Here is a 9,030-nt window from a genome sequence, read left to right on the forward strand (position 1 = left end):
TAACGGGAGCCTGTGATTCATCCCAGCTCTTACAGAAACAGGGAACTTGTTCAGAACTGCAGCTAGGAAGCTCCCAGAGGCCCCTGACGTGTGGATTTCCAAAGAGGGGGAAACACCCACTCAGGAGAGCCCAGCACCACCCGAGCTGCCCCTCCACCACTGGGGACATCCCCCACCAGACAGCTTCGCCGGGGGGGCGGATGTTGTTTTACGCAAACCTCCTCATGATAAAATCCCATCTCCGGAAATGATTAATTAAAGGAAACATCAGCCCACCGGCCTGGCCAGGGGGAAACGCTGCAGGTAGGGCCCAGGCTTTAAAAGGGAAAACGCCTCTGGCCTTTCTGCTGGCGCCTGTGCGCTCTTCCCCGGGCTCCTGCGACACGCTGCCAGGCAGGCTGGAGAAGCTGTGGCCTGTCTCTGGGCTCTCAGCCCATCCGAGAGCAGGAGCTAGTGGGACAAATGCAACCCGCCGAGTGTGACACACAGCCCGGGGCTGCCTTTAATCCCCACCGGGGAGGCGGGAGCGGCAGGCTCTGCAGGGAGAGGGGTCACTCTTGTATTAAAGGTGGGGGTGGCTGCAATCCACTCCATGGCCTGCGTGGGCTTGGGAGCAGGAGCCCTGTCCGTGCTCAACACCCCCAACGCCTCCTGGCGCGGAGGGCGCCCAGCACCCCCAAGGATCGGTCCTGGCTCACGGCAGGATTCCCACTAGGGCCAACCTGGGCGCGCCAGCCACTGATGGAGGCAGCAAGCGGGACACGAGGAAGCGCTGGGCCTGCCGTGCTGAGCTGCCCAGGCCGGGGGCAGCGGGGAGAACAGCCGTGCGCTCCAGCCAGGATGCTGCCGGGCTCACCACACCGCGTGAAGCCGGGCGGCGCAACCCCTGCCCTGCGACACGGCCACGGCCACGTTCCCGCCTGCACAGACCCACGTGGCAGCCGCAGCTAGCCCAGGCCTCGCTGCATGTGTTGGGGGGCTGCTGAGTCTCTCCCTAGCAAGGCCCATTGTTGCCTGGCCGAATGACCCGGTCCCTGGCAGCGGATACGAGCCGCCTGCCGCTTGCCGCAGGGTTCGTTGTCTCACAGGGAGCACAAAAGGCTCCTGTTCAGCAGCGGGCGGCTGATGAATGTAGCTCTGGGGGAGCGTCACTGCTCTGAGTAAACACGTTCTGCAGGCGGCTTCCAAGAAGAGATGACTCACCTGGCAGCGCGTGGGGCGGTTCTGCAGACCCTGCCGGAGCTTGTGACTTGGCAGGGGGGGGTGGGGGGGACCCGCTTCTCAGGAACCAGGCACTTGCTGCTCTTCACCTCCCCATGTTTCTAGCATGAGTCTATGGACCAAATTCATTCCTGGTGCAACCCCATTGGCTGCACTGGCCTGTGCCTCTAAATCTCAGATTCTGTTGCCTCAGGGTCTGCTCTTCCGTACTCCCGTGGCCTGTGCACCAGCCGAACAGGCTGCACGTATCACGCCAATGTCCGCTCTGGAGACCTGCATTCAAATCCGACCTCAGCCACAACGAGTTTGTTGGTCTTTGCAGGGGCTGGGGTGCTGGTTCTGCCTAGGAGCCATCAGCACTGCAGTATTTGCAGGTTCAGAGTGAGGTTCAGTGTTCAAGGGGTGGTCGAGTGACCAGATGTCCCAATTTTATAGGGACAGTCCTGCTATTTGGGGCTTTTTCTTATACAGGTGCCTATTACCCCCCACCCCGTCCCGATTTTCCACACTTGCTGTCTGATCACTCTAAGGGGTGGGGTAGGGGGGCTGCATATGGGGATCCCAAGCCAGGGAGAGCTGGGCGCCTCAGGCCAGGACTGCGGGGGATCCCGGGGCTGGAGGAATACCAGAGCAAGGGAGCTGCACACCAGGACTGAGGTGCATGGGCCGACGTGAGGGAAGACGGCACGGCCAGCCCTGAGAGTGTGCCAGTGGCTGGTAACTTTCATGACCGACAAATTCACCCAACATAGTTGCAATGATCAAAGCCTCGGCACCCGTCATACCGCGTCCGGGTGGCAGTGTGCCTCTCAGAGCCCTTCACCGGGTGCCACAGGCGACTCGCAAAACTCCGGATGGGCTAATCATCAGCCACGGTGCTCGCGCAGGGCTCTCCCATCTCCAGAGAGCCGTGCGGACACTAGGAACACCGGGCGGCGCACTCTGGGCAGTAAAACACGGCTCCGAACCGGAGTAAGGCCCCAGCGCTGTATCGGCGCCTTGAGTGAGTCCAGCAAAACACGTTCGCTACAGGGCCGCCCAGAGGATTCGGGGGGCCTGGGGCAAAGCCCTTTCGGGGGCCCCTTCCATAAAAGAAAGTTGCAATACTCTAGAATAGTATATTCTCGTGGGGGCCCCTGCGGGGCCCAGGGCCCTGCACCCCCCACCCCCCCGGGTGGCCCTGATTCACTAACGCAGCGGCGCTGAGTTCCGAGGGAAAGGTGCAGGGGCCCAAGTCCTGAGTTCTGAGCTGGAAAAGAGCAGACTGCAGAGACCCGCCAGGAGAGGAACCCGGCTGGCAGGGGAGAGCCAGCAGCAGCCGCAGCAGCAGCAGCAGCGCAGGGCGTTGGGCCAGGCTGCCATGACGTGCTGAGTGGCTGCAGCATGTTGCACAGGACGAGCTGCGCACTCCTAGGTGGCTTCTCTACAGTATTAGCCCCGTCCTGCCCCCACCGACAGGGACGTTTCACGGCAGAGCTGCCCGTCCCATTGGAAGGGTCCCTTTGGGCGCCTCCCCGGGTTGTCTGAAATAAAAGGGGTTTGCAGAATTGTTCGCCCTGCTTTGCTGGGCGCGTAACAAAGTGCCTGGCTTCCCTTTTGTAAACCCTTTTCAGCTGACCTGGATGCATAGGCGCCGGCTTCTTTCCCTGAGGGGGGGTGCTCAGCCCCAGGCCCCCCCCTACTCCACCCCTTCCCCCAAGGCCCCACCTCTTCCCGCTTCCGCTCCACCCCACCCCACCTCTTCCCCTGAACGCGCCCCGTTCCCGCTCCTCCCCCTCCATCCCAGCGCCTCCTGCACGCCGCTGAACAGCGGAGATTATCGGCAGGGTCGGCAGCGGGCAGGAGTTGGGGGGAGGGAGGGGAGCTTGGCTGCTGGTGGGTGCTAAGCACCCACTAATTTTTCTCCATGGGTGCGCCAGGTCGGCACCTATGCCTGGCTGCCTTGTTTGAACACATGAACTGGAGAGAGGGTTTTAAACCCCGCGACAGGAACAAGACTAGCGTCCCAAAGCAGAGTTTTGGGTGTGTCAATCAAAAGGCAGCTCACTGAGAAATCTGCAGGCGAAGAAAGGTCCCGCTAGCAGGAGCAGACGGCACAAGCAGGACTGAGCAGGAACATGCAGAGCGCAGTGCTCTGGGTTAGCTGGCGGCCACACAGCAGCCGGCATGCGGCTGGCACCCGGGACTGGCATTATCCCAGTATTGGAGGCCGGGAGGCAGTGCTGCTCCTCGGCGTTGCCAGCCGGACCTCGATGTTCTCTGCACTCTGACGCCATCGCGGTGGCAGGGGCTCCGATTCTTCAGGGTCCCAGTGAGCTTTTTGCAGCTCATCCGAATTCCAAGTCAGCGGGACCAGTCGCGCTTCGGTGTTTGGCTGGAGACTGGGCCTGAGCCAAGGCCACTGCTCTTAGTGCGAGTCTTTCCCAAATGGCTTAGCCATGACAGTCGCCGCTAAAGGCTCCAACCAAGATCAGGGCACCATTGTGCTGGGCGCTGCACGCACACAAAGTAACCGACGGTCCCAGCCCCAAAGAACTCGCAGTCTAACTAGACCAGAGAGACAATGAGCACGGGGGGAAGCGAATTCACACACAAGTCAGGGCAGATCCGGACTAGAACCCAGATTTCACTGCCTTTTGCAGCGGGTGGTGGCCCAGGGCCCAGTTAGCATACAGCAGCAGGAGTTCAGCCCAACTTGCACGGCCTTACTCTGCCTGGGAGAGTCCCGTCCTCCTTCCCAGCAGGCCGACGTTCTGTGTAGCTTGTTTGGGTGGATTTTGGAGGGGAGTTTTTCTTTATAATTTACTGAGATCCAAAATAGCATTTGTTTGTTTGCTGCTCCGCTTAGCTGCCTTATCGAACTTCCTGTGAATCGCTTTGATCTTTTGGGCCCACTGCCACTTAACTAGTTCTTATTTCACGGAGGCTTTGCAAGGATTTCTACAGCCTGTGGTGTGGGGGGCAGATTAATCTGTGTCACAGGGCTCAGGCATTTTTCACCACCCCAGGGAGTTCAGCTCCGTAAAGAATGCTTGAGTTCACAGGCGGGGGCAGCAGCAGCAAAGAACTAGCCCAGCAGCTCTACCTTCTTTTATGTTTCCCAGGCCGTTCCAGATTCATACTGGGCTTTATAAAATGAACCACGGCCAGGGCTGCGATAGACAAGCCCAGGTCGGGACGCAGGCATGGGCAGGGGTGCATGTGCGTGCGACAGAGAGAGGAAGAAAGTCCCTGCTCTGAAAAGTCAGGAGTGTAGGAGAGTTTTCCTGGGTGAGGAAGGATGGAACAGACCCTGCCCTTGCCCTTAGATGCTGCACCAGCATTTCTGCTTCTGGAACTGCCCAAATCCCTTCTTTGCCATCCTGCTGGGCTGTGCCGCCTCCTCAGGGCCCAGGCTGCCCAAAGGCCACATCCTCGCGCCACGCAGAGAGAGCCACCAGAGAGAGCGGTTTAAACCCCTTGGCCCGTTCACATTGTTACTATGCACGACTGTTCCAGCCGAGTGTTCAGAAACCTCCTTCACCACCTGTGCTTGGCCCCTTCGTGTTTGGTCGGGCTCGTATCGTTACGTGTATTGATGCAGTTCGGGCGCCGGAACCAGGAATCAGAGATGTATAAAATCGCCCTCGGCCCGGGAAAGGCTGCCTGGCATTACTGGTAGAATTCCCCACACTTGATTCCTCCGGGGGAATCTGTCCTTCTCCAAAACCCAAGCGACTGCACTTCTGCTCCTTCGCTGACTTCTACTGTGACCTAATAGAACCCCGGTGGGTTCCGGGAGCACCGGCCTTTCCTGGGCTTGAACATGGTTTTCAGAGGGATGTTCTAATCTCTCCCTTTTTGCTCGGGTCAGAATCCCTGGGGGAGTTTAAAAGGACTGCAACAAACAACCGTATTTCCCTGGCAGCTGGGCCCTCCGGGACATCTCCGAACGCCGTACAGGGTGGGACTGGGAAAGCATCGAGCCGGGAATGTCTGGTCTGCAGCAGAGCAACATAAAAAAGCAACACAGGATTTCAGTTTGGCCTTAAAAGTGCCAAGAGCAGTAACAACCCAGAACCTGCTGAGAAAGACGTGCACAGAACCCTGCTAAGGCTGTTAGAGTCCAGTGTTAAAGACACAGCAAAAGGCTTCCCATTTTTGTGAGTCGTGTTTTGCTTTTTGTTTGTCAAGTGAGTTTACTGTTGGCGACGGGGTCTGAGGTGAGAGGGGCTGCAGCTCTCTGCTTCTGCCAGAGCAGGTACGGCCATGGGGACGCGCCAAGGAAGCCCCAGTGCCCTCTGCTGCACCTGGCAGGAAGGACGCCCTTTAGCGGCAAGAGTGGCGTTTGGGTTCCATTTAGACATTGGCCTCTTTGCAGAGGCTGCCTATGCTGGGGCGTTTTCCTTCCAGCCCTCAAGGAACTGGACTGAGACCCATCAGCCGGCCAGGGCTCTGAGGTCACAAATGGGCCGAATCCAATATGGGAATCTAGAATCTACAGGCTCCGTATCCGATCATCAAACCATCCAATTCCTCCTTCCTCTCTCACCACTAGTCCCAGTCGGTGCTTTTCATCTCTGCACCATCTTTAGCTTTCAGATACGGTGTATCCCTGTCAGCTGCAAAGCCAAATATCTCCCAAGGAAGGCCAGTCTTGAGACGCTGGGAAATCTGCGCTCAGCTCCCAGCTCTGCCACAGACTACCACTTTGACCTTGGGCAAGTCACTTCATCTCTCTCTGCCTCCGCTCTCCGGCTGGAAAAGGGGGTGGTAATACTTCCTTGTCTTTATAGATTGTGAACTCCTTGGGGCAGGGAGCATCTCTCACTTTGTGAACGTTCAGCACCCACAACAACGGGGCCCTAATCTCGGTCAGAACCCCATGACGCTAGCATAAAGATGTATTAAGAGCAATAATAAATATCCTGGTTCTGGTTATAAATCCTGGCATTTGAGCACCACAGCAATGATTTCGGTGGATTTTGTCATTAAAGAATAATAAAATTTGGCAAGCGATTACTTTCTAATACAATCTCGCAGTTTTTCTGGGGAAAATGTCTGTGCAGAAGGTTACAACACAGTGAATATTCTGAGAAAATACTGATTACTCAGGAATGTTGAGAGGAAAAAATAATAAGGGGTGGAAAACGTAACACTAGGTTGATTGTTAAAAGAGATCAAGGCGCTATAAGGAAGGAAGTTTATATTGTGGTAGTTGGAGATTTCAAAGAGTTAGCTAACAATGCCAGGTGGTCAGGTAAATCAATGCACATCGGGGTATACAGAGCGGTAGCTCTTCCTGAATGGATTTATTCTTTTAAAGAGCCGTCCTTGCTCCCACTGAAACTGGGGGCAAAACTCTCATTGGTTTCAATGGCCTCAAATCTATAACTATCCAAAAAATATTTAAGGTAGAATCATAGAATATCAGGGTTGGAAGGAACCTCAGGAGTCATCTAGTCCAACCCCCTGCTCAAAGCAGGACCAATCCCCTGACAGATTTTTACCCCAGTTCCCTAAATGGCCCCCTTAAGGATTGAACTCACAAGCCTGGTAGGATGCATAGCTCCTACATGTCTCATCCATTTCACTGCATAATACCAGCCATGGTGACACACTTTGGGGGAGTTTTTCAGGAATAAGGACTGCAGACTGACTTAGCGCTTTTAAGAGAACCTCAGAAGGGCAATGATTTATGGTCCATCTGTGAAAAATATGAAGATTCAATCTGTAAATCCCTGGTAAAATCTGTCTTATAAAGCTAGAGTCACCCCAGGGAGGCAGGCAGGAGGTCTTTGAGGTTATGTCATGTGGGAGGCACACAGCCGCCACTCTAAGAGGTTGGATGGACAGGGGGATAAACACGAAAACAGTAACTGTAGTAAACTCGCTATCTCCTCATTGCGACACGCATCACAGGTTCCTTACTGAAATCCACAGCGTAAGGCTGGGTTCTACGACGAGGGACGGGTCACTTACCTCTTTAGACAGAGTTTTCAAGGGCACAAATGATCAATTATTATCACCCATTTATACTGTGGTGGCGTCTGACTATCCTGACCAGACTGGGCCCCATGGTGCGAGGCACAGTACGGAAGGAGTTAGGTCGGTGCCCGGCTGTCCCTTGCACAAGCCCAAGCTGTGTAATTGTCTGACAGTCCTAGAACGCTATGTAGCACCGGAGGGAGAAAGGAATTAAGAGGCTCACGCCAGGGACTACAGGCAGGGCTGTCCCTTTCCTGACTTCCTTTCCAATGTCTGCTTAAAGGCTACGTTTCAAGAGCGAGTCGGAGTTACGCTCCACGTCCATTCTCTGTCCGTGCAGCGGGCGGTCGCCATCTCCCGGTGCTCCCGGCCGCGGTGCGTGGACTGTTACTATGAACCACTTGGCTACAGCAGGATGGCAGTGTGCAGTGCTAGAGCCCAGGTTTACGGAAGCCACCGTGTCAGATCCTCAGCCGATTTCCATGGAGCTGTGTCGAGTTACACCAGCTGAGGAGTTTTTATCACCATCTTGCAATGAGAGCAGAATCAGGCCCTTCCATGAGAAACGAACTTTCACGCAGGTGGTCTCCCACTGCAGCCTGCAGCAGTCACAGCAACACTCCTTGTGCATCCATTTATCCAAGCCTGGTGTATCTGTATCCACCTGCTGCTGAAGTGCCTGAAGGGGAGAAATTAACATTACGTGTTTGAAGGTGGATGAAGTCTGAACTGACATCTGTGTTTCATGGGTCCTGTACTGCTAACCTCTAATGGAGAGTCCCCCTTAAGTCAGGTGTTAAAGGCTTAAGGTCTTGGAGCAGGAGGGTGAGTTCTATCCTCACTGTCACCATGAAATTCTCAATCATGTAAGGTCCCAGGTGGTTTACTCCTTTACATAGTGATGGAAAGGAGCCTTCTTGTAAAGGACAGTGAGGCCTCAGAAATGCTTGTGGTGCTTTAGTGAGTAGAACTGGTCTACATTTTTGGACTGAATTTCCTATCAAAATGTGCTCCATGAACTGTTTGCTACTGACCTTTCTGGCGCTGGTCAGTAGCCAGTATAAATGGTGAGTTTGAGTCCCCAGCCCTACTTGCTCTTCAGGTGCCTGTGTTGTAACACGGAACAGACGGATGCGTCTATTTGTTGACTAATACTTAGAAGTAAAGGGTCAATATGAGCTTCACCACTATTAGGCAGAGGGGGTTTCTATCCATTCTCTATCCATTGTATCGTAGTTTAAATCAATCACCACAATAATTGAAACTAGCTGCATTACCTTGCATTGGTTTGACCAAAAATATGCAGAATTTTAAAATATTGGGCGCAGAATTTGTAATGTTTTGGCACAGAATTCCCCCAGGAGTAGCGGTTGCTGGCTTGATTACAATATTACTCCCCGGGGTTTGCATCACTGACCTCTTAAGCTTGATTATAATAATGAAGAGTCATTACTAGTTTGCCAGTCTCTAGATTTTTCCTTCTGAGGATCTCCAAGTGCGTTAGCACCCCCCCGAGAAGGCTTATTATTAATTATCATTATGAGTGGCTAGTATTGGTGACACCAATGCCCATGGGTCGGGTGGGTGGTGAGCCTGCTGCCATCTCCCTGGCACTATCCTTTGCAGCTCAGAGGAGCACACACAGCTTCCAGCACATCCTCTGCAGCTACCTACCGGCTGTTTTGGAGGGAGCCTGGATTCTGCCTCCCTTGGACTATGGCATGATCTGACCATCCCTCTTCCAGCACACCTGGGCTTGGACTAGAACATGCCTCGCAGTGTGGGGAATGGGGGAGGGCAGGCGTGGCCGGCTCGTGGGCGGGACGCAGGCACCGGCAAGGC

This window comes from Mauremys mutica, chromosome 25 (genome assembly GCF_020497125.1).
Source record: "Mauremys mutica isolate MM-2020 ecotype Southern chromosome 25, ASM2049712v1, whole genome shotgun sequence".
NCBI lineage: Eukaryota > Metazoa > Chordata > Testudines > Geoemydidae > Mauremys > Mauremys mutica.